Source organism: Hyaena hyaena, unplaced genomic scaffold (genome assembly GCF_003009895.1).
Source record: "Hyaena hyaena isolate Hyena2069 unplaced genomic scaffold, ASM300989v1 scaffold_586, whole genome shotgun sequence".
Taxonomy (NCBI): Eukaryota; Metazoa; Chordata; class Mammalia; order Carnivora; family Hyaenidae; genus Hyaena; species Hyaena hyaena.
The window spans coordinates 985,723-1,013,515 of NW_024081218.1; the positions used below are offsets into that span (position 1 = coordinate 985,723).

General features: G+C 35.3%; 1 long non-coding RNA gene across 1 annotated transcript in view; it reads right to left on the reverse strand.

The window, feature by feature from the left end:
- LOC120248371 overlaps positions 1 to 26,863 on the reverse strand; it is a 75,444-nt gene extending 48,581 nt beyond the window's left edge. Inside the window, exons 1-2 of the long non-coding RNA XR_005532563.1 lie at positions 26,823 to 26,863; positions 16,551 to 16,682 (exon numbers count right to left, since the gene is read on the reverse strand). This is a non-coding gene — a long non-coding RNA (uncharacterized LOC120248371). The remainder of the gene's footprint in view (positions 1 to 16,550; positions 16,683 to 26,822) is intronic.
- Between the last annotated feature and the right edge of the window lie 930 nt (positions 26,864 to 27,793).

Sequence of the window (27,793 nt, forward strand, 5' to 3'; positions counted from 1 at the left end):
CTCAAAACAAACAAACAAAAACAAAAATAAACAACATAACCACATTATTTTAAATAGACAAATAACATAATAAAAAAAGAAAAGGGAGATACATTCTCATTACTTTTATGTTTCTGACTTGAATTTCATCAGGTCACTGTCATTACATTGTTCTAAAATAGGCTAAGCATTGCCTCAAAGATTTCCATTGTTTTCAAGTACAAGCTAAATTAGCTTTCTGGATTTACTATTCTTCAAAAGTTTGAAAATTATTTTAGGACTCAAAAAACTAGTTGCTACAGTCAAAGCCATATGAGGGCCATGTCTATCTCAGGTGAAGTTACCCTCACCATAATATATAAATTGATTTCATAATTTCTTTTAGGAATATGTTTAATATCAGTGCCTTAACCTCTAACTATTGTTTGGGAGTGGGGTGAGATTTCATATACCACCAAGGAACTTCAGAATTGTTTCTACATTCCTCACACAGAATAGCATAAAGTGTGGAAGTCTAGGGCTAACCATCAGCGTTACAGTTGCTCTCTCACTGAGAAATAATCATTACCTTCTATCATCTAAACAAACTATCTGCTTTCTCCCTATGCTGCCCTTCTGCATAGTCTCTTCTCAATCTATTTCATTCTAGCACCAGAATATCAGGAAGAGCTTGACTTTATCTAAACAACTGATTTCCTTTGACCATAAAACTATGATCATGGTTCCACCTTGGTAAGGACTCTTACAAGATTCAGAGCTAAACTCATGAGCCTCTTCTAGCAAAGTGTAGGGAAATTTGTGGCCTATATTGGTTTTTTTTTTCCCTCTAAACTACCCTTATGTGAATTTCCATCATTTTCCTCATATTATTTTCTTTCCCCCTTTTAAACTATTTATCTTCTACTTTCATATATCTATATTCTCCTAAATCCCTACTGGGCAAGAGGCTAATGTGTTATGTAGGTTGCAATGAGCTGAAGGTAACAAAGAACCTGCTATGTCTTTATCCAAATTATACTTTTCTGTTTTTATATAAAATAACTCGAGGTGTATAATACTGGTCTAGAATTTTGGATCCATGGCTTCCTTATGAATCCAGGCTGGTGTCTTTCTACTTTGTGTGTGCCTTCCATATTCATACAGGCAAGGTAGCTGCCACTCCACTAGAAGGCAACAAGCAGAACAAAAGGTACATATTGACTGAATCCATCTTTATATTTTTTTAATTAGCTCACACATAATGCTTATGTTTTCGTTTTATTTGTTAAAATTGGCCTGCAAGATGATGTGTTGCAAGACATGATTGTGAATTTTTCCCTCTGGGCAACTTGAGACAATGGAATGATTTATTATTTGGTTAATTGTAGAAGATGGAGAAAATGGATATTGGGTAAGCAATTAAAAGTGTCACTATCATAGATATATCAAATAAATATTAGAAAAATATACATTGGCATACATGCAGATAGACTCATACACACACATACAATTTTTTTTTTACTTTTCTTCTTTTTCCTTTATGATACACCCATACCTAAGAACATAAAAATACTTCCCCCACCCATGTAAAACCTAACAACTAAATCTATATGTAGTTTTCAGCTTGCATTCATGGGGGAATAAACTAATCAAAACAAAGTCTCATTTTAACCAAACCAACTTTTATTTGGTATTATTACATGTAAAACATTCTGCTAGTGATGATCAGGAATTAAGAGATTCAGGTTCATACCATTTTTAGAGGCTCATAAGTTACAGATGGGATAAAGTATTTGTTCCATTTGTGATCTTTATAGAATTTTCACTTTTAAACCATGATTTCTAAATTTAGTTTTATCTATTATCTTAAGAAATGCTTAAAAAAGAATACTTTTTCAAATGTATATAAGGCTATGATAGCTCCCAGAGAATTTCCAATGACTGTCCTAAAAGTGATCTAAATACTTTGTTTCATTAAAAATGAGGGCCTGAAATACAGAAAATCGTTGTTTTTCACCTAATTTGCCCCCCTTTCACATATACCTTTCCTCCTCACCTTTCCTGAGTGAACTGAGTTATGTAAACACAGCATTACTACACATAAGTCAGTTAGCATCATTTTGAAAATATGCATTCCCTAAATGAAGGGACTAGGAAGGGATATTGTGACACACATTACAGCTTGTCAGTTCTCTACCATTTTTATAGTAGATTTATTCTTATTTTCCCTCAATTGCATTCCATCAACTAGTTATTTTGATGATTTTGTATTGTAATTATTTTTATAGCCATTTCAAATTGATTTTCTAATTATGTAAGGAGCAATATGGAGAAAAAGTGAATATGAACAAAAAAATGATGGAGCATGAAGGAGAGATATGTTTTAATCACGTCTGCAACCACTAGACGTGCCCATTTGTAGTAATATTCTGATTCTGACTTCCAAGTACAGAGAACCTCATGTCACACTTTTAAGAGAAGCTACTGAATCTGAAAATGGGCCAGAGCTGGTGAATACTTTAGTGTGACCATAAACATGGCTCCAGCTATCCTATAAAATGGCTAACTCTGACTTCTATCTGAAGTATGAAGACACTGTGAACATTGTATGCACGTTAACAGGGTGGACAACACAGAAATCAGAAATAACACATAATCATTCTGGTTTCATATGTGACTGGTAAAACAAATAAACCTCTCTGAATTCTATTTCATAATTCTCTCCTATTGGTAAAATTCTCTACATCTACCTCACTTTCAATTTTAGAAAGGAGTCCATTATTTCAGATTAAGCATTATCCTTTAATTTGTATCAATAAGCATTGAATTAATATAAGTAAAAACTAACATTCTGAACATTAAATTTATTCCACTATAAGATGATCAAAACAAACTTTAAAAAATAATTTTGAGTCAACAATTTTAACACTAATCAAGTGCTAGCATACTCAAATTAGCAGATATGAACAGTAAATTGTCTTTAAGAGCGAAAATGTATACAGTATTCAATATTATATTCTTCTTTTGACTCTAAGATTGTCTTTGAATAGAAATTTCAAAATAGTTAACTTGAACACCAAGAACTTTTTACCTCATTGTCTTGGGCTCACTACATTCAATTTTAGTTCTTTAAAAATATGATGGTGTGCTAACAAGACCTTCTATTACCTGCCTGTTTAATTCACTGTTTTGACTTCCATAATCACTTTGTTTCTACATTTAACAAGTGACTATACTGTTATAGCTGTACTATTAGCAATAACATTCAATTAACACTCACACTGTGAGCTAAAATTATACTTCACTAACACCTAACTTCTACCTTCTGCTCTCTTGCTAAATGGTCGCTAATCTCTTCTTTGCACTTAATATTGCTGAAGTTAAAGAAATCTGTAAGAAGAAATGTGGAATATTTTGGGAAGAAACATAGTTTATAAGGCAAATTAATGTGTCAAGTAACATGTATTCATTGATCATCAATACTAGTGAGGCATTAATCAAAACAGGCCAGTGGAAGATGAGAGAAGCATACACTGAGTGTTCATACTCTCAAGAAACTCAACTAATAAATTAGACATTGCAAACACACAGGAGAGGAAAGGAAGGAAAGGAAAAACAAAATAAGATTTGTGTAATTAGTGTGTATATATTTTTTCTTGAAATTTCATATTTTTACATTTAACTTTTGATAGATTATTCATTTTGAGTTAATATTTCACCCTGAAATATTCAGTACAGTCCACTAATGATGTTCTCGTTTATTGGTTTTCTCCTTTTTATTCTTTTACCTTTAGCATTACAATTTATCAAATATACTAACATTCTTTTACTTCTTATTAAGTGACATTATTGAAGTATTATTCTAATAATATTAATTGCATCCACTTTAAGCATAGAGTTTCTAATGTGCTGACAAATATATACCTCCATGTAACCATAGCCTGTCAAGAGATAAACATTTCTATCACTCTAAAATGTCTCCTCATACCAATCTATAGCCAATAACCCCACTCTCACCCCTGTCCCCAGGCACTAATTGACCTGTTTTATGTCATTACACATTAGATTTGCCTGCTCTGGGATTCTATATAAGTGAAATTATACAAAATGTTCTATTTTGTGTGTCTGGCTCTTTTTACTAAACAAAATTACTAACAAAAATATTACTAGGGAAAAATAGAATCATTTCATAACAATAAAGTGGTCAATTTTACAAGAAGACATAAAAATATATGAATCAAAACAGATAAGAACAAATGGAGAGATAAATTTATCATTATACTAGAGACTTCAAGACAATCATTCTGATAATTGATAGAAAAAGAGAAAACTTGAACAATATCATCAGCCAAATTAGACAAGTCTACCCAACAAAATTATTTTGAGAATCATCCATGTTGTGGTAAATATCAGTAATTGGATTTTAGGTTAGGTAGTATTTGATTGCCTTAAATATGGTATAATTTCCTTATATGCTAATTTTTTGATGAACATTTAGCTTTGTTCCCAGTTTTGGATTTTGAGACTAATGATGCCATAGACTTTTATACGCAAATATTTGTGGGATACATGTGTTTGTTTCTGTTTGTTTCTGTTTCAATAAATAGAATAGAATTGGTGGCTCTGTTCCAAGTATGTGTAACAACATTCTCGGGGTATTTTCTAAAACATTTTACTATTTTATATCTCCTTCAATAATATAAGGCAGAAAGTTATAAATATACTACAACCTTATCATTACACATATCATCAGCCTTTTCATTTGAAACATTCTGATATGTTTTGATAACTATTTTAATTTGAACTTTTCTAATGAAAAATTACGCTAAACATATTTTATATGCTTATTGGACATTTGTATATATTCTTCTTTGAAAGGTTTGTTTAAATCTTTTACCCATTTTATTGCATTATCAAATTGCAGCCATTCTTTATATATTCAAATGCCAGATTATTTATATTTGCATATAATATGAATATATTATATTTGCAATATAGAACTATTGCAAAAACATATACATAAAATATGTATATATATTAATCTGTGGCTTCTTTCGTTTTAATAATAAAATATTTTGAAGAGCAGATGTTTTTAATTCATAATGTTCATGTGATTGAATTTTCTTTTAGGATTTGTACTTTTTATGCTTTATATAAGAAAAATGCTTATTTCAAGGTTACAAAAATTGTTTATATTTTCTTTATGTATTTTATAGTTTTAGCTTTTGGGTTTAAATTTATGATCCATTTTAAGTTAAGTTGTGTGTGTGTGTGTGTGTGTGTGTGTGTATTATAAAGAGAAGGCTGAGGTTCATTTTTATCCAAATGGCTACTGTTCCCAAAGTATTCATTGAAAAAACATTTTTTCTCAATTAAATTGCATTAGGAACTATGTCGAATATGAACTGACCACCATAGACCTATTCAGCTCTACCCCTAAATAAGGCTGTAGTACAATAACCATTCATTTTCAGCTTGTTCCACTTACCAAATCCACCAGGTCATGAACCAAACTCAGTTTTGTCTCTCTTTCTTCAGACAGTTATAAGAAATTCCCCTCACCACCGCAAGGATGAACTCAGGGAGAAGTGCAAAAGAATAGTGGTAGATGGCATAGTGTTCAGAATATAGAATCTCGTAGTACACTTATGCTCTTTGAGCCTGCATGCACCTGGTCCTAGTGTATCTTGCCTTTGCGGCTCGACAGACCCAGTTCACAAGGCGAAGCTTTGGTTGCATGGTGGCTTGATGTTTTATGGTCAAATTCTTTATCTTTACTAGAGCCAGCACCACATACCAGAACATTTTGAATGCTGTCTGTCTTTGCTATAGATGGCACATACATCTTTTTCTCAGTCCCTCATAGGTCTAGGTTGCAATGTGATAGTGTAGGTAGCCCTTACCCCATATAGTGTTTTTTCCCACTCAGATTCCTCTAGAGCTACGGTTCTCGACTAGGAAAAATTTTGCCCTTCAGGAGACATTTGGCTATGTCTGGAGACATGTATGATTGTTATGACTAAGGATGTGAGTATGCTACTGGCACCTAGTGGATAGAGATCAAGGATGCTACTAAATATCCTATATTGCACAGGACAGTCCCACAACAAGGAATTATCTAGTCTAAAATGCTGATAGTGCTCAGATTGAGAAACATCAGTCTAATACAGTATTAGGATTCTCCAGAGATATAGAACCAATGGGAGATATCTATACATCTATATAGATATTTATTTATTAAAGGAATTCGCTCACAGTTATGAAGAGGTCTCATGTATCAGCAGCATTTGCTGTGCATTCTGGGCAGGAAAAGAGTCCTTACATGTTAAGAGCCCAACTTAAATTTAGAAGTGTTTTATACCACTAGTAAATGAATCCTAATAGTATTCTCATATGTTGAAGTGTGAGCTATGTTTTCTCCAGATCCTGGAAAGACCTCCTGAGTTTTCACTTCCTTCTTAGGTGTGAAAAGTGTGAGTTGCAATAATTTGCTTCTTTATTTTGAAGAAGTTTTCCTGGAATGCCTCTGGACACTAAATCCCTAAAAACTTCAGGCCCCTGAAACATTATAGGTTTTATCTCTAACTTCTGGAACATATGTGTTTTATCAAGGCCTCCAATATACTTGCCACATCTTGCTCATCTGGTTTAATTAACTTGATGTCATCAAAATAGTGGACCAACTTTATCTTCTGTGAAACATCCAGATGGTCCAGGCCCCTTCTGAGTTTATTAAGGCAAAACAATTAGCATAGCCTTACAGCATGATGTCAAATGTGTTTTCTTGTTTGTCCCATATAAATGTGAACTGCTTTTGATCAAATCTCTTGAAAGCAGTGAAAAAAATGTTTTGACCTTATCATAGCTATACTTCTAAAGCTGAGTTGATCTGTTCTCACAAAGATATCATCGGTCTAGGGCTTTTTGTTTTGTTTTTAAACTTGCAAGGAGTTTCAAATTGTAATTATATAATTATATATTGATTATAATCTGCAGTATTTAAGGAAGCTAACACTTAAAGGGTGTTTTGGAATGTTACATGGACGGTTATTTGTGTTATGTGGCCTAAGCAAAATAACCGTAACTTTTGAAAAAGTATCCCTTGAAAAAGCTCAGCTACTTGACTACCATATTTAATATAACACATTAAATATATTTAATATAACACATTAAATATATTTAATATAACACATTAAATATATTTAATATAAACTTTGTAATCATTTTATTCATCTAAAAAATAAAACATTTTTCATCTAAAGACTTCCCCTAAGTTTTTCCACCCAAATAATAAAAAATAAGAATAGTAAATATGAAAATAACCAACATAAAAGAAATTAAAGTTGTAATAATTTGAAATTGTCTTAAAGTTTTGTGTTAGACCTTAACCTGCAGCAAGAGTGGCCTCAGAATATTTTGTGATAGAATGTCTCATTTCAAACACCAATGGTCTACTCATTTAGTTTGGAATGGGTTATGTTTTTACTCCCAATGTCATTTTTGCTTTGGCTTGTCTCATTTCAATGTTTGGATTGAAGACAAAGTCTTTTGTTGTTTGGTTTTCTTCCATCAGCTTACACTTAAGACAATTATAGCACAGCTGGGCAAATATGCTGGCCTGCAAGTGCCTTTCTGTTTCAAAACTCCATTGTGAAGACACAGCCCAGAGAGTCAACAGTAAAATAAATTACAATTGAAGAGAATAATCTACATCATATTCAAGCACTATTTTCAAACCTTGACATAAATAAGACATTCATGGTTAATTCTTTATTATTATTAGGCATATTTTGAACATTTTTCATACAATAGAACTCTGAACCTGTTATTCTAAGCTAATTTCCCTCAGTCCTGGGTCTAATTAAACCTTGGATCAAGGAGAATTAAATGTCAACAAAATCACAGTCAAAATGGTGGTGTGTGTGTGTGTGTGTGTGTGCGCGTGTGTGTTTAATCATATTGATTTGTCATGGGCCTTCGGGTTGGTGTTACAGATGATTGTTGCAAGTGAGAAATTCGGTAATATCTTTACCAATGCATGTAAACAAATAGTAGTCATGGAGGCAAGAAAGTACTTGGTAGTGGGATATGATGCAGGCTCCTCTTATTTGTGATGTGAAGTCCAGAACTTATCATTCCTGCTACATAATGAATTGAATTCCACTGTGAAGGGCAGGGCCACATAGGTATTGATAATGTATGCTAAGTATAGGCTAACTTCTTAATTCATGACAAGGACTTGTGACTGATGGCTTCCAAAGCAGAGACTACAAGTAGTCATAATGTCACCACCATCTGCAGTGTGGAAGTGAGTGCTAGGTAAGTGGGTGACACAGAAGTAACAAAAATGAAAGTAAAGGACTTCCTGTGACTTATTCATAGAAGACTATTCTTAGGGCATAGTTGCATTTTGGCATCTTACCGAAACGGTTGTTTCTCAAAAAAAAAAAAAAAAAAAGTCCTCAAAACAAAAATGAGGGTGGTGTAAATGGTCAATTTTTGACCAAGAACTAGGAATGTTAAGATGCGTTTTTTTTTGAGGGTTTTTTATGTTTATTTATTTTGCGAAAGAGACAGATCCTGAGAAGGGCAAGGGAGAGGGAAAGGGAGAGGAAGAGGGAGAGAGAACCCCAAGCAGGATGCACTGTCATCAAAGAGCCTGCTGTAAGACTCCATCTCACGAACTGTGAGATGGTGACCTGAGCTGAAGTCAAGAGTCAGAGGCTCAACCGCCTGAGCCACTAACATGCTGTTTAAATTCTGATTTCAACTTTTTTTTTATTTTTTTATTTTTTTTTTGTTTGAGAAGTTTTTTATTTTATTTTATTTTATTTTATTTTATTTTATTTTTTTACAAATAGTTTATTGATTTCAACTTTTATGTGTAGCTGGAAATGAGCTACCTTTCGGAAGCATGAGTCAAAGGGACAAAAATGCACCCACCTCTGTCAATATCTTACTTTATGGACATGTGTGAAACTTGTCAATAATATGAGTAACTTAAAACATTTGGTTTAAAATAATTTTCTACTGGTTTATCTTAAAATGCCTCTGACAGGTAACCTCTAAATAGGGTAATAAATATAAAAAGTGAGTGTATATATATACACATATATGTGTATATATATGTGTATATATATGTATATACGTATATATACATATGTATGTATATGTGTATATATACATATATGGTGATAAAAAAGAAGTTACAAGAAATTTCAAATATTTTATGATAACAAATTTGAAAATTTTGTTAGTGTGGAACCCTTTCTACAAATAAAAGTGAACTTAATTTATAAAAAATATAATCAGGCAATAATTTCACTAAAAATACAGAAGTATCTGGCAGAGAATTCTGAGTTTGTATCCACTTATGTTCAACTGAGCCTGAAATCTCTAACTTCTGTCCTATTACTACGAATGTGCTTTCCACACTACTCACTGCTGTGTCCTCTACTTGTGCCCAAAACAAAGTTATTTATATCCTACTCATTGCTTTATCAATTTCCCCTCTTTTTGTTACAATATGAAAAATTTTCTTACCATTATCTCTTGAAACTGCTTCAAATCAATATTTACCCTCACTCGTTCATAGACACCTGTCAGCAAGCTCAACAAAGCCGTCCATATTGCTAAGTTCATCACCCAGTTCTCCACTCCTGTATGACTTTGCAGCGTTTAACACATCCGGTTATCTCTCACTTAAAACATGTTCTTTTGGGGGCGCCTGTGTGACTTAGTCGGTTAAGCGTCCGACTTTCACTTAGGTCATGATCTCGCAGTTTGTGGGTTCGAACCCTGCGTCGGGCTCTGTGCTGACTGCCAGCACAGAGCCTGGAGCCTATTTCGGAGTCTATATCTCCCTCTCTCTGACCCTTCCCTGCTCATGCTGTCTCTCTCTCTCTCTCTCTCCTAGAAATAAATAAAAATATTAAAAAAAAAAAAAAAAAGACAGTATTGACCTTTAAAAAAAAACCAAACATGTTCTTTTGGCTTCAAGCCTATTTTTCTCTCTGGCCACTATCACTCAGTCTTTTTTTTTTTTTTCCTCATGTCTCTTTTCCCTTTGATTGCCAAGTGTATAAAGTTCTTAAGACTCAGACTTTGGACATCTTCTTTCATCTGAAATCTAACATACCAGAACAGAGTTCCTGATATTCTCCAAACCTACTACATAGTCTTCTCCATCTCATTGAATTGCTACTCAAAGACCTTGTAGTCATCCTTGAGTCCTCTTCTCCCACCCAGCATTTAATCCATTAGTCCTATCTTCAAACTGTGCCTGAATTCCAACCGTATGCTACCACTCCATTGCTAGCACTCCTGGCCTAAGCTATAATCTCTTTGCATTTAAGTTTTCAATAATTTATCTGCTTCCACTCTTGTCTACCTACCATGCAATGTCTCAGAGAGGGCAATATCATCTTGTTAAACTAAAGTTAAGTCACTTCACTTTTCTGCTCAAAAACTCCCAATGTTAACTCATCTCTCTCAGAGTAAAATATAAAGTCATTCCTATGACCTCAGAGTTCTAAATGAATAATGTTCCCCATTATTTGACTTCATTCCCTTCTATTACATCTGAGTCCTTCTGATTAGAATGATCCTCTCAGGATATTCTCATGCTCATTTCCTCAACCTCATTAGGGCTTTACTCAAATGTTGTCTTTTCAGAAGCCTTCCCTAGTCATTCTTCCTAAAATTTCATTCTCCTGTCACTTTTTAACATAGTAGACTCTATTTTATTTTTAGCAGCTATCACTGCATAACATATTTTTTTCTTGCTGTTCTTAACTATTGTCTATTTATTTCAGCTCCATGAAGGTAATGATATTTATATATTGAATACAATGGTGCCCAGGCAATCAGTACATATATTTTAAAATAAGTCCCCATGCAGTGCTTTGAAAAATTTATCACCAACCTGAATCCACTGCAAAAGTCATGGGGCATACACTGTATTATAGATGAGTTCTATCAAGTAAACTTAATCATAAAGAAGATTGAAGCTACCATAATTAATGTTATCAATTAGTCTTTACACCAAAATCTGCTCAGCACAGAAAATAAAAGTACAAACTAAACTCCTATATGAATATAAATTAAATACTCCTTTAGTAGGCAGAATAATAGCTCCCATCAAAGATTTCCACATCCTGATCCCCAGAATATGTGAAAATATTATCTCACATGGGAAAAGGAATTTTACAGATGTCATTAAGGGCCTTAAAATGGGGAGATCATTATAGATTTTCCAGGTTGCCCCAATCTAATAGCATGGGTGCTTAAAAGTGGAAACCTTTCAAAAAAATGGAGGCTTTTCCAAGTCACAATCATAAAGATGAAATGTTCCTGGCTTTGAAGGAAGAGGAAGGTACCATGATCACCTGTAATAGCTATGTATCAGCTATATGGGTTTTAAAGTCTTCAGTCAAATAACTGTGGTTAGCTTATTGCCTTCTAAGGAAATGCATGCATGTACAAACATATAGTAAGTATTTGATATTCATAAAAGCTATATTCTTTATTAAAGCCCCAAATCTATGAAGACTATTTAAAAATTATATTACTTCCTCCACAACATGAAGCTTAAGTGAAAATATTAACTGATCCTTTTAGACCATTAACTATTCTATAAATATAGAACTAAATTCATTTAGAAATCTCATATAATCATACAATCCTTCTTTTCAAATTTCAATAGTTTTTTTGTCACCAGACTCAAAAATTTTGTGTTGTTTGAATTGAAAGGTAATTATACGAACACCATTCCCTTTCCCTCTCTTCCCCTCTCTTTTGTTTGCATATAAAAGTTATGGCATATTTGCCATTTCTGTATCAGAGCAACAGCAAAGTCAACATTCTCCTTTTTATTTTTCTAAAACTTCTCTAATCTAAATTAAAGCTACCCTTTTTTTCCCTCAAGATTTTTTCACTTTTAAACACAGAAAAGGTGATTGGTTTTCTTTGGGGGTCCAATTTTCCATAAAACCACAAGATTTTATTGCTACCATATGTTACTGTATACAGAACACGTAGAATAAAATGAAGCCACGCTGAGCTACAGATGCTAGACAGTGAGCCAGGATTGCTTACCAACACTCATTCTCACAAGCCAGCCCTCAGTGGATCAGATTCAGTTTGTCTCAGGACTATCACAAGCTATCACATATCATGGAAGTTCAGCAGGGATCTGCGGGATCTAACCAAAGCCTATTCAAACATCTACTCTATAATAAGGAGGACAGAACGAATAGGGTTGACTGAAACCACAGACAATATACAGTTCAATTTAATAATTGCTGGCCACTCTCTTCCCAGGCAAAGAGAAGAAAAGAAAGGTTCTAGACAATATACCAACTTTTGAAACACCCCTGACTCCTCTATTTTCATGCTTGTTCCCTAGTATCACAGTTTATATGACTTTTTCAAAAAAATTTTTCAATGTTTATTTTTGAGAGAGAGAGACACACAGTGTGAGCAAGGGAGGGACAGAGAGAGGTAGGCACAGAATCTGAAGCAGGCTGCAGGCTCTGAGTTATCAGTGCAGTGCCCAATGCGGGGCTTCAACTCCTGAGCCATGAGATCATGACCTGAGCCGAAGTCGGACGTTTAACCGACTGAATCACCCAAGCACCTCACAGTTTATATGATTTGAACTGTTTTTTCTGTAATGGTAGTTTTCACATAGCTTTTCAGAGTTGGGTTTGCAACATATATACAAGTTTAAAAAAGTGAATCAAATAGATTTAACTGCTGATGAAATTCTCAAGTTGTGATTCAGAAAGAAGCAGGGAAAACAACTCTTGATTAAAGTTCTTTTGTTTCTCTCAATATAGAAGTATATTTCCTTCTTTCTCCTGACCCATTTCTAAGTATAGCATTTTAAAATTTCCTGTCTCAACATTACCCTAATCAGCCCACTGAAAACTAACTCTCATAGACCTCCCAGAGTGCATCTGATTGTCAAGGTGAAACCAGAATCAGATTCTTTATCTTTAATTAATAAGTAAATTCCCTCCTTCTCAAGAGGAGGGTCAGAAGAAATGTTGCAATCTAGTCTACCAATCAGATATTTAAGAAAACAAGGAAGGCTTATAGGTCAGCAGCTGAATTTTGCAAACAAAGCAAAGCTAAAATGTATTCCTTTCCTCTCTCATTAAGCCAACAAAAAGGACTGTATTAAATCAAACAGCCTTGGATTACTGAATACAGAGAAGAAACACTAGGAAAAAGAGGATGCACATGCAATCTAGAGCACTAATTTAGATATTTTTTTCATAGTAACAATTAAGAGAAATAAACTTTTGAAGAGCTTTCTAATTGGAGCTCACTGTAGGATTTTCCAGTTTCTTTTTTTCTTTTTCTGTTTTTGCTAAAAGTTTTGGACTAGGTCATTAGTGCTTCTAAAGCAGAGTTCAAATCTCTAAATGTAGGCATCCCATTAACTGAGGCTGTTTCATGCAAAAAAAAAAAAAGGAGATAAATAAAAGAGTTCAGATGTAGCTTATGAATCATTTCCTTTATTTCATCAAGCACTTCTCTAGATCCTGATGTGCAAAGGACACCCTGTGTTAATTGCTAGCAGACAGAGCTTCTCTCTGTTTCCTGCCTTGGTCTTTTTTCTCAGCATGGCCTTCCCTTCACTCCTTTCTTTCTGTTCCTTACCTCTCCAAACAGTTACCTGATTGCAACCACACTTGATTTAAGAAAAACTGAAAAAATGTTAAACTTCAGGTCTAATCCTGTACAGAAGACACAACTTAACAAGGAGAAAGATGAAAGGAAAGCAGAAAGAGTTGGGGAAAAAAAAAAAAGTAAAGCACAACACAGGAGCAGGCCGGGACTCTGACACAGAAAGGGAAGGCAATTCACAAGAACTTTAAAAAAACCTTATACTTTCAAAAATAAATTTTCCTTTGAAAAAAAAATTCTACAAAAAAGTCTGTCTTTTTCTTTTATCTTGTATTTCTTCAGTGAATCTGAAATATTCCCTCTAGTAAGAGGTGAAAAAAATGAATATTTCATCCCATAATAGGAGTTAAATTGGGAAATGTAATTTCCCACAACAAACAATCCAAACTACACCATGACTGAAAATGATTTTCTTAGTAAATCTCACTAGGAAGTCAGGAATACGTTTGTGATTTAGTTGCACATGTTTTAAGATTTGTAAACAATGTTAGTAAGATTGTACGTAGTATGTTGACTTTGGTGAAATCTTATATCATTAAACAATTTATTTAGATAAAGGCTTTTATATTTTCATAAAGGCAAAGCACTTGGAAACTGACATAAAGATACTGAGGTCAGTTTCTCTAATTGAAAGATTTTAATAATTCTGTACGCAAGGTCATTCCTGACTTGGCCATTTGTTGTATTAGTGTTTTCCATGCCACCCCCTTCCGGCACAACCTTCTATTCTCTATCAGGTTGACTTATTTGTCTTAGTGCTAATAGGATGATTTGATCTTTTCCATTGTTACCTTATTCCTTCATTACTCATTCTCTCTAGAGTTACTGTGTTAGTATACTTTTATTATGCGCACATATTCCTCTGTCCAGCTGAACAGAATTAAGAGTGGATCTCTGCCCAATAAATGATGTTTAATGAAAGAGACATAAGAACTAAATTTATAATACAATAGAAATGGGAATGAAATGCCATCAGATTGCAAGAGCAAGAAACAAATTATTCCTCAGTTGCAGGCTGACGGGAATAAGGGAAGACTTAGAGGAAGCAATGTTTGGATGGGTCCTGAAGATAAGGAATGGTGTAGTATAAAGAGCCTTTAACAAGGCTGAGACATGAGCTAGGTACCAGTGAAGGAATGCAGAACACAACCTTCACACACTTCATCATTTTGCTATTTTTCTTTACGCTATCCTGGAAAACCTATGGACTATATACTGGTTTCCAAGTGTTGAAGCTTGTGATGTGGCTCAGAGGCCCACGTATTTCAAAAGCCATTCTTAAACTATAACTTTCAAATAGCTTAATCTAGTGACTTTTAGGAAAATATAGAAAAAAAATGTTAAAAACTTATTTAACTCATGAATTCTATGAGAGTTTCAGTAAAATGGCCGTATAACTGATTCAAAGAGTAGTTGAAAACTTAGGCTATTTTTAGAATGACAGGGTCAGGTTATATAATTAGTTACTGTTGTTAAAACACAATGTTTAAGTGAGGACATTTGAAAATCTAATTGGCTTTATTACAACTATTCATAAATCCAATAGCATCCAATCTAGCAGGTAGAGGGGAGCTCCAAGAAGCTGTACAAGATCTAAGGTTTTTAAATCAGGAAAGCTGTGAAAAAGGAGTTTATTAGCAAGGAATTCATTGTTTCAGGCAAGGTCATCCTCCTAGGTGGAATAGATGGGATCTGTTAGGTGACTACCTCCCAGTGTTGATAGGAAATTCCAGTTTGTTGAGTAAAGGTTACCTTGGGTGGGGGGCATTGAAAACTGCAGTTAAATTAGATATTAAGTCTTGTTTAGCGACACCACTTTGGGCCTGTGGTTTTCTGTCTAACACTGCTCAGCAGAGCTTTGAAATACAATCTCTAAGGTTTATGTATTCCCTGAAATTATTAGGCAAGAATCTACAAGCTAACCTGTAACTTGCAACATGTCTGAGAGGTAAATAGTGAATCCAACTAAGTAAATTCCCTTATTTAAACAATGTTCAGTCCTCTTTGCCTTAGTATAGCACTGAAAAAAATATATCACCTATATGTTGCCTTATTTTCCAACTTTGGATGAGTTTTCAGACACTGTACATATAATTCTGATTTACAGCCATTGTTGGAATGATCTTAACTTGGAGTGTCTATGACTATTAAAAGCCAATATAAATATGCTCCATATTTCTTCTTCCTTTATGTGATTTGGTGGCATTAGGAGTAGCATGTGGAGAGTGGTTGATGCTGAGATTAGAACAATGGAGGCAGTAAAATCTAGGGCTCCAGGATTGTGACAGAGGGGAGAAAACACTCCACCTTTTGTGAAAGGTACATAAATAGCTAATTTCACTTCTGCCCATTTGTTTTATAGAAGATGACATCATATTTTTATGGAAAAATCTTAGAATATTATTTTGAATGGACTTAAGTAACAAACTATCTAGAATGTCAAGCTTAAATAGCCTCTTTTTCTCAAATTACAAAAGTACTGAAAAAAGTGTATTTGATTTATTGATGTGATTGATTAATATAAAAAATTGTATGTATGCATCATGGCCATTTAGACATATGCCTGATATGGATATGGTATATATGACAAATTTGGCCAAATGGTTACAGGAGTTTATTTTTTTTTATTTTATTTTTTTTTAAATTTTTTTTTTAATGTTTTATTTATTTCTAGGAGAGAGAGAGACAGCGTGAGCAGGGGAGGGTCAGAGAGAGAGGGAGTCACAGACTGAAACAGGCTCCAGGCTCCGAGCTGGCAGTCAGCACAGAGCCCGACGCGGGGCTCGAACCCACAAACCGCGAGATCATGACCTAAGCGAAAGTCGGACGCTTAACCGACTAAGCCACCCAGGCGCCCCTACAGGAGTTTAAAAGTGACACAAAGGTCACATACTTACCAGTGTGAACCACGGGTATTTTAAATTGCATGTAGAAAATTATCGAACACTTCTTTCAAAGTTCCTAAGGTGACCTTGAATCCTTTGCATTTCTTTCCAAAGGTAACATCAGCAATTTGTAGGAAGCAATATCTATTTGAGATATTAAATAAGAAAAAGATGGGATTTAACAAAGCACACCTCTCCAAGTAGGAAATACTTCTTATGGCAAAGGTCATGTTGAAGGGTAATATAAATTCAAATGTGAACTAATAATCAGAATCTTGAAGATAACTTGGAAGGCACCCAGAGTGAACTTTAAAACATGTTTAGTAAGAAAACTGGGCCACTGATGACTTTATCTATTAACTAATGTAAAGTACAGATTTCTGAAAACCACAGCAATGACTTACATTACAAAAATGTAATAATATGTTAAGGGTATAGGGAACAATTTTAATAGAATGATAGAATACATGAATATAGAATATAACTGGATATACACTGACCCCATAAGCATTTGTGACATGGTGCTACATGTTAAATAAGACCACCCAAATGCTTTTCTTTCTTCACATTCTCTACCAGTTTAATCATAAGTTTCCAACAAGAACATCATTAACAACAGCATTTCATCAAATTGAAAAATCAGATGGTTTTCAACTTATTTGCAGTGAAAATTATATCATTGAATGATATATGTATCATTGAGAAAGGTTAGCTTTCCTGGTGTTTTAAGACACATTGTCTACTCTCTTCCCCATTTCCCCCAAACAATACAATAAAAGATACTCAATACGTATTACCTGATGATTTGAATGAATCTGTGGGAAAATTACAGAACTTGCCTTCACTTCTCAAGCAGGGATTTTTTTTTAATCTTGACATTTGCCAAACTGCCCTTTGTTAACCATGAAAAGGCTATAGTAGATTTTGTCTAGAAAGAAGATTATGGAGTCATCATCCTAGCTCCAAAATGGGTGTGTATAGGAACAATCAAATGGACCCTGTTGATCTGCAAGAGGGAGCATGTGGTGTTTGAGAAAGGAACCTTTGCTTTGTCTTTATATGTACTTAGCTCGAGGAAGGTGATGCGGAAGAGGAGAACTGGCAGGAAATGAAGGGAAATGAGCCTGCTCATTTGGGTCCTTTTGTACCGGTGAAATAAAATGGGGTGATATCCAAGAAAACCACATGTGCCATCTATGCTAGAATCACCACTTAACTGTTATTTGTACGAATGAAGTAAAACTGTAGACAAGTCTCCTATGCCAATGACACCCAGTACCAAGTTTATATGAACAGTGGTTGAGAGAAAGGGAAAAGACAAATAATAACGAGCTTCACAACTTTCTCTTTCTTTAGGCCATTACTCTAGAAAGCAGAAACACTGTTAAGGTGTGAAATAACAACAAAATAAAGGAAAGTACACATTAGGAGAAAAATTTCTGAGATTGAGATTCTAAATTGGACAGCAACTCTAATTTTACTGAAGGTACTAAAGCACACGATTGCTAGACTGAATTTACTGAAAAAGGACAGAATAATCAGTTTTAGAAATAAGACAGCCTAAGCCATAGCTAGGCTGAAGTTGTAGAGGAAAATAAGAATACTTTTATAAGACCAAGACAAATCTCATGATTGCATGTAAATATATATCTGACTCATAGTCATTAAGTATTAAGTATTGTTACTATATTTAAGGTTAGTAAGGATAATCACTTCACTGTTCCTGGATTGGCATAAACCATATGGTGGATAAATACAAAAGAGAAAACAAAAGCACAAAGGGCATATGCTTAATCTGTTACTTCCAGTCATATTAAGGTTAACTTCGCATTGCCATTTATGACCAGGCTGATTGTCATGTAATTAATAGTAGGCATTAAAAATTGTTCAACTTCCACGACAGGGATGTCCACTCTCACCACTGTTGTTTAACATAGTGCTGGAAGTCCTAGCATCAGCCATCAGACACCAAAAGGAAATCAAAGGCAAAGAGGAAGTCAAACTTTCACTCTTCGCAGATGACATGATACTCTACATCGAAAACCCGACAGACTCCACCAGAAGCCTACTAGAACTGATCCAAGAATTCAGCCAAGTTGCAGGGTACAAAATCAACTTACAGAAATCGGTTGCATTTTTATACACCAACAATGAAGCTACAGAAAGAGAAATCAAGAAACTGATCCCATTCACAATTGCACAAAAAACCATAAAATACCTCGGAATAAACCTAACCAAGGATACAAGAGATCTGTATGATGAAAACTATAGAAAACTTATGAAGGAAATTGAAGAAGACACAAAGAAATGGAAAAACATTCCATGATCATGGATAGGAAGAATAAATATAGTGAAGATGTCATTACTACCTAAAGCACTCTACACATTCAATGCAATTCCAAGCAAAATTGCACCAGCATACTTCTCAAAACTAGAACAAACTATCCAAAAATTTGTATGGAACCACAAAAGACCCCCAATAACCAAAGTAATACCGAAAAATAAAACCAAAACGGGAGGTATCACCATCCCAGACTTCAGCCTCTACTACAAAGCTGTCGTCATCAAGACAGTATGGTATTGGCACAAAAACAGACACATAGACCAATGGAACAGAATTGAGAACTCAGAAGTGGACCCAAAAGTATACAGCCAACTGATCTTTGACAAAGCAGGAAAGAATATCCAATGGAAAAAAGACAGCCTTTTTAACAGATGGTGTTGGAAGAACTGAACAGCAACATGCAGAAGAATGAAACTAGATCATTTTCTCACACCATGCACAAAAATCAATTCAAAATGGATAAAGGACGTGAACGTGAGACAGGACACTATCAACACCCTAGAGGAGAAAGCAGGAAACAACCTCCTTGACCTCCACCGCAGCAACTTCTTACTTGACACATCCCCAAAAGCAAGGGAATCAAGAGCAAAAATAAACTGCTGGGACCTCATCAAGATTAAAAGCTTCTGCACAGCCAAGGAAACAACCCAGAAAATTAATGGGCAACCAACGGAATGGGAAAAGATAGTTGCAAATGACATATCAGATAAAGGGTTAATATCCAGAATCTATAAGGAACTCACCAAACTACATGTCCGAAAAACAAACAACCCAGTGAAGAAATGGGCAGAAGACATGAACAGACACTTCTCCAAAGAGGACATCCAGATGGCCAACAGACACATGAAACGATGCTCAGCATCCCTCCTCATCAGGGAAATACAAATCAAAACCACACTGAGATACCACCTCACGCCAGTCAGAGTGGCTAAAATGAGTCAATCAGAGAACTCTAGATGCTGGCGAGGATGTGGAGAAACGGGCACCCTCCTACACTGTTGGTGGGAATGTAAACTGGTACAGCCCCTCTGGAAAACAGTGTGGAGGTTCCTCAGGAAACTAACAATAGAACTCCCCTATGACCCAGCAATAGCACTGGTAGGAATTTACCCAAGGGATACAGAAATGCTGATGCATAGGAGCACATGTACCCCAATGTTCATAGCAGCACTCTCCACAATAGCTAAAACATGGAAAGAGTCTAAGTGTCCATCAACGGATGAATGGATCAAGAAGATGTGGTTTATCTATACCATGGAATACTACATGGCAATGAGAAACAATGAAATCTGGCCATGTGTAGCAACATGGATGGACCTTGAGGGGGTTATGCTGAGCGAAATAAGTCAGGCAGAGAAGGACAAATATCATATGTTTGCACGTATAGGAGGATTAGGAGGAACTTGACGGAGGAACAAGGGGGAGAAGAAGGGCGGAAATGGTGGGGGAAAAGGAGAGAGGCAAACCATGAGAGACTCTTGAATGCTGACAAAAACTGAGGACTGATGGATGTGGGGGGGAGGGGGGATGGGCATGGAGGAGGGCACTTTGGGGATGAGCACTGAGTGTTATGTGGAAACTAATTTGACAATAAACTATTTGTAAAAAAAAAAAAATTGCTCAACTTCTATTGTTCAGTTGTGAACTCTGTCTTAAAATGAAACTGGAAGACATTAAATAATGTAAATAATTTCTTTGTACATGTACTGGTGTGGTAAGTGTTGGCAGTTTCTTCTGTGATCTTGGTTTACTCATTTTATGTAATTGAAAAATTACCTTCAGGGTATCATGTATTTAATTTTTATTCAACGATAAACTGAAGCAGGCGGAACAGCAGCTGTTTTACTAAATAGAGAAAACTTTATGGTTTTTTTTAAAGATTATTTTTTCTTCCTTTTTATCCTATAAGAAGTGTTAGTCTTAGGTATGTCTAAACTTTATCTTCCAGTGGAAGTAGAAGCAATCATAATAGTTATACAAACTTTACAAATGCAATTGAGGAAATGTATTTGTTTTGATAGACTTTTCAATATACAGGTCTTTACCTTATATTTCAAAATGTTTAAATGCCCTTAGTGTTTGCTAACAAATTACTGATTTAGGAAAAGGAATAAATATGAAATTAAAGGTCCTTGTTTATCTTCATGATAAAATACATATACATGTGTTTATACATATTTCATTGGAAAACAGAAAATAAACTGCATCAAAACCCTGTCTTGATGTTTTTTATTCCTAGACTTTTAGAAATAACTCACTGCTTCAAAACAACTGTTAATATCCCTTACTCTCATCCACTTGCCTTTAATCTTGATAAGTTGATAATATAGAGGTTTTGATGGTGTGAGTGACATTTTGTGATTAAAGCCATCATTTGTTACTGATGATAGATAATATTTATATATGACTCTTCCTTCTCTTGATATTATCACTTGCTAAATCTTTTTCATTCAGATCCCGTATGATTCTCTACTGCCCCTTCTTATAAATTCTAAGTAGCACTACTGTAGTGCAAAGTCTCTCTTTCTCACCTGATTTACCATGATAGAATTCTACTAATCTCCTTATCTATAGTCCAGCGAAACTAGAATATTGAAAAAATTATCTTACCTAAACTCACTTGACTTGTTGGATTAGGCAATGGACTCTACAACTCTTTTAATGCCTGATGTCAATATCAGTTGAGTTGAATACTTACCATGAATCAATTGTGTTTATTCTCAAACTTTTTTATGCCAGTTTTACTTATAAGTAAGAAATTAGGAGATATGGTAGATATACTTTGTTGTTGAGAAGAGCAATTGTGGAAAACGCCTACCTCTGAGAGCCAATCAATCCTCAGTGTAATCAAAATTCATACCATGTGTGTATTTCCAAAACCTTTAAGGTGTAAATATATTTGTATATGACCTCTGAATGGATGGGCTCTAAATAACTGGCAAAACACAATAAATTCTCTCTGGAGAAAGCCACCATAATCCTAGGTAACAAAAAACTTCCCCAAATAATTTTATAATAAAATTGAGTAGCTAGTAGACAAAATCTTTCAGCCCCAAGGAAACTAGTCACTGTGAGTGAGAACTTGCTACCCCTACACCAAGGGGACAGAATCAAACCTATAGAGAATATGGACAAGTAATTTTGAAACCTGTGCTTATTACTATTTCAAGAAATAAAATACAAACTTGAAAATATGAACAGAAAACAAGAACCTACAAAATTTTGAGAAGATTTGCCAACTTAAGCAAATGAAAATTTTAAATGAGAAATAATAATAAATTAAAAACCCAATGAGGTGCAGATCTGCAGAGTAAAATGCGGAAACATACATTCGCATGCCCCGCCCCCACACACACACATTAGAGACTTGGTGAACTGGCCTTTCAGCTTATATAGATCAGAAGTTGTAGGAGAGGAAAAAAGAAGACCAGAGCATACATTGCTTAATAACTTACAAAGTTAGCCCCTTTATAAAGTTGGAATCCTATCTCAAATGACCCTGATCCTCATCCAAGAACGTAAGGAAAAATTGCCTGCCTTAAAGTTTGGTGTGGAATAAAGTTTGTGTGAGAGGTCCAATCATGACATTTCATAAGAACAGGCTAATCCTTACATGAATTTGTAGCTCAAAGTCATAACAAGCGGTCGTTTGTATACAAATGTTTCTCTCTCCAAACAGAAAATCTGTGCGCTGAAATAGATTTTCCATCCATCCCTAATATATACTATCCTTACTACCATCAGATAAACACACATAGGTGAATGACTAGGCAACACTAACAACAGTCCTACACTAGTGTGTATTGGGAGGAAACTCAAGGAGATAGGAGTAGATGCATGCCTTCTTACTGCCTATTGCGTTCTGTGGCAGTACATATTGATTCAGCTAGGCTGAGTGCCAGAACCTTATAACTTATAATATGAGGAAAGTGTCTTCTCCTTTGCTGGAGAGAAATCCTTTTACAACAATTCAACACACTGGCCTCCGTCACTATTCTGCTAATGCATCACCATGGCTGCGTCAACAATCCCTTCCTTAGTTTTATCAGAGTCTTCAGTCAGGCTTCGTGGTTGTGGCTACATGGCACAGCTTCAGATTAGTTGCTAGCAGTGATCAGTATTTTATCAAGTTGATTTCCTACATACTTACTTGCATGATTTCTATGGAATATTTTCAATTCTCCAAAAATTCTTAAAAATCTTGTCGTACTCACAGAGGAAGCATATGACAGAGTTATCTTCCTTCAGGTGTGTGACAGGAAAAGGATACAAGCATTTATCTATACCACCCTATGATACTTTTGTCGGGACTATTTATTTTGGTACTTAGCTTTTAACACCTTGAGCAGTTTCAATATATTTCTTGTTTTGAATCAGCTCAATTATATTATCTGAAAATAGATTACCTTTATGTTCTCTCAAGAAACTATCAAATTGCTTGGATCTTAATACATTTTTATAAAGGAATTCAGTGAGTTTCAAAATACTACCTGTGACTTAAGATGGGATACTATTTTTTATGAATAACCCATCTTTATGGGGAATGTTGTTCACCAAAAGTATTACAATATATTGGCTGATTTTTTTTTATCAAGTTAAGATAGATCTTTTTTAATCAAGTAAAGCTAGTTCATTTAAGATTTGGTATTCAAAATAGAGGAACAAATGATTTTACTTATCTAAAGGTAGACTAAAACCCAGTTATCAAACTGTATCTATCAAATAATCAACTAATTGACCCTAGGTAATTGTTATAACTTTTCCGAGTCACAACTTCCTCATTTAGAGTGATTATAAAGACCAGGCTCAGGTGCTCTATGTATTGTAAAATTATGTGAACACGTCCTATTGGTAGCATAGCAGTACTAATCCTGTTTTATATTTGAAGGATATAGTGTTTCTCTAGCACCATTTATTAACTCCAAGAGACATATATATCCACTATTAACACAGGATTTACAAACAAAAGAGGAAAATGCTAAATAAATAATAGGAAGGGAAAATAAACCAACAGATAGTAAATGTTGTTTTGTGTCACCTAATATTTCATAGTGTTTGCATATTCACTCTTTTCCAATAAATTGTAATAATGGCACTCTGAATTGTACATTTATATAAATAAACCAAATAAATCTGCCAAATAAGTCCATGTGTTCATCATGGTCTGCAGAGATCTAATTGGATTTCAATTTGTGAAAGAAAACTTGATTAGCAAAATATATCATGACAAAAAAATTTGAGTATGTACTCAGAAAAATTACAAAAGTAATCATTTAAATTTATCCACATTGTGATTTAAAGTTTGTTTATAAATACTATATTTTGATATTTACAGAAATCATGTGAGGTAGGCAGGGTTGACATTAGCAGTTTTATAAAATTTAAGTGTCGTGACCAAAATCATAGAGACAGCAATGTTGGACACAGAAGAACCAGAGTGTTCTTAATCTAAATTGAGTATTCTTTCTATATTTTTCACGCCACCACGGCAAATGAGATGAATATAAGGTTCTTCTATTTTGTTCTGGAATGTGTCAAAAACCTAACTCATGAGGCTAATTATCATTAATTTATCAATTTTAAATTTAGAATTCCTTTAAAATATTATTAACTTTGTTAATAAAAACAAACTGATTAAACATAATGGCAGCAGTGAACTAACTGAATTTTTGTAAGTGTTAAGAATTCTGTAGCTTAAGTAAAGCAACTCAGTGATAGCTATATGGATGAGTTCTGTTATGATTTGACTGTTTTCTGTGAGGAAAAAAAAAAGAACTAGATCTGGAGTAATTACCACCATGTTTCAAAAGTAATTATTTAAAATAAAATACAAAATAATTTTAAATTAGAAAAATAGTTCAACCAAACATTCTCTGTGGTTTTTTAAAAAGTAAGAAATAGAATTAAAGTGACCTTTATCTTTTGTATCTTCTGTTCCTTGAAGGGTAAAACAAAACAGAACAACAACAGCAACAAAAACACTGAAGAATCTAAAGAGTTTCTGATACACACAAAATTATCACTTGTGGGCCACCAGTTCTAACAAGAATTATACTCTGAGGGTTAAATTGTGCCATATTAGGATATTCTTTATTGTTCCTGACCCAGTCTGCTTTTTACAAAACCTGGTAAGTTTAAAAGAGGGAATCAGACCTAGAAAGAAAGATAGAACCTAGAGAATTTTTTGTTTTAACTCAGTTGCCAGTTAAAGTTAACAATATTGCAACTCAGGTTAAATTTTTACTAGCACACTCAAAGAACTCAGAAAAAACATTTAACAAAATAAGAGCATTTTCCAAGGACTTATTCTATGAGTCCCAAAAGATAAGTGTAAGCAGAAATGGAAGAAAAGATAGATCAACCCAAAAACGCAGGGATAACATGGGAGCGAGGAAACCCTGAACATGGGAGGCCAAGACCTTTATAAACCTTGAGTTTCAATAATAAACCCCAATTTCAGTGAAGTTCCCTGAAGAATCTAACATACAAGGACAAGAGAAAGAACAGATATATCTGAAACGTCTACTACATTTCAGACTTGGGTTTATTTTATATTTAAACATTCAAGTATCCATTAATTGTCACCATACAAGAAGCTATCTTTTTTCATGTGGAAATGTTGAAAATTAAAGACTTTTAAAGCTTGCCCAGGATGATACATGCAGCAGATATAGGACACAGAAGTGTCCATTTAAACTGAGGCTTCAAAATAGGTAGAAGTCTCTGTATTCATTCCAGGATTAAAATGGAGACTCAATCCTCTCTGAGAAAAGTAGCATGCATGTTGGAGTTTTCCACTTCATCAAAGGCTATATTGACATTAACTAGAGCAACTGGACTTCTCCCAGAAATTCTTGGGAAACACATAACTGAAAATTTCAAGGATGAAAAGTAGCAATATTCTGGGAGGTTCTAGCCATACCTTGCCTTTTGCTACAAATCATCTCCAACTTTTAGTTAAGAGTGGCCCAGGTGTTCAAGCAGTATATTGATTATTGTCACTCTTTTCTTTTACTTTCAATGAAAAGCTTCTTAAACCTTGGAGACATGAACATCCCTGGTTCAAATACATTAGCTTTTAGTCTTTTCATGATTTTGAGTATTATATCTAGCATCTTAATACACTGTTAGGATTACATCCTCTCCCCTACATTCCACTTTCACTTTCTGCAGTGAATTTATATTACACTATTATATTGCCAACTCATTTTAGGGGTTACCTATCCCTAACATGAACGTATTTTAGCAGCTTGTCTATTCCCAAACACGAAGTTTTATTGAATAATTGGAAGTTAGCTTTTCGATTCTTTGGTTTGCTTCTCAATGCATTGCCTTCTTTCAAAAACATAATTACATACATTCTCTATCAGATTCTTAGTTGGTTCATTTTCTTCTGCATCTTAATGTTAGGTATTCATTCTATGTATTTATTCAACTCTTCTCTAAGCATCATATAATTGTGAAATAGAATTGCCAGCCCCTAATGTTATCAGCAAAATCCATTAGGTAATTTCTGTAGCCTGAATTGCCCCTATCTTATTAAAGCCTACTGTCCCCAATGATTCTTTTCTAGCTTAGATAATGTTCTTTAAAAATATAAGCAATTATAGGGGGGCAAGATGGTGGAGAAGTAAGGAGCTCCGTACTTGCACTCGCGCCCATACATCACACGGAAAAGATCTGAAGCCATTGGAAACCTTACAAAACCTGAGAGATTGGAAGAAAAAGGACGCAGAATCTACTGAGAAAGTCTTCTAACGTGAATGCGAACCGGGGAAGATAAAATCGGGCGGGGATCAGAGACTCCAGGGTGGGAGGCGATCCCCCTCTGCCCTCTACGGGAGTGAGAGGGGAAAAGGAGAGAGTCCGAAACAGAAAAACCTCCGCTCAGGGGGAAAAACCTCCGCTTGGGGCATAGAAAGACCATACTTGCCAAATACCTGCACACCGGGTCCCCTCGCGCCAACTGGTCCCGGGGGAGCTAAGAGCACAGACTGCTTCTTTGTGCTGCTCCTGGAGGCTAGACTTCAGAGTAGCAGTGCGCCTGCCGCCGTTGTCCTCCCAGGCGGCTTGGGCCCCAGAAAGAGCCGGGCGCACGGACACCGGGCATCCGCGCTCCTGGCGGGCTGGAACTCTAGAGGGAAGGCAGAGAGCTAAAAACTGGGAAATTTGCCTGTGAGTTTGTGTTTCGGGTGAAGAGACATAGAGGGACCCGGTTTTCCTCACTCCAGCGGGCTCGGGCTCCGCGCACCTGGCAGGCAAGCCCCCGCCCATGCCTGCCAGCCCGACCCAGAGAAGGAAGCAGCGATTCTGACTCCGCCCCCAGAGCTCGGCAGGGGGCCTGGAATTGCCCGAGGGGGTTGCCTGGGAAGCTGTGTCTAAGGCAATTTCAGCGGGGCGCGCGGACGGGGATTTGGAGATTGGAACTGGCCTGGGTTGAAGAGTGCAACCAACTTCGGCTGCGCCCCCGGTACAGGGAGTTTACACGCCCAAAAAAAAGAGGTGCAGCGCTTGCTTCAAGAAGGGACTGGAGCACCGTCCCTCCCTACAACCGCCGAGGCAGAGCTCCCGCCTGAGGCATTGGATCACGCCACGCCCATCCCTGCCTGAGAGCTGCCCTCCTCCCTTTTTTTTTCTTCTTTTCTTTTTTTCTTTTTCTTTCTCTTTTCTCTCTTTTTTCCCCAAACACTGACCTGATTAACTCTGGTCGCCGGCTTGCTTAAACAATCACAATGAGTCCATTCTATAGATGTAAATTCTACACCTACCGACATCTTCATCTCATTCCCTCAAGAGTAATTACACTATATAGTTTCTCTGGATAATTGCAGCACCCTTCTCTCACCTATCCAACCATATTCTACCCTTTACCTCTTTGAAAAAAGCTTCTTATCCCTTCTGCCTGTTCATT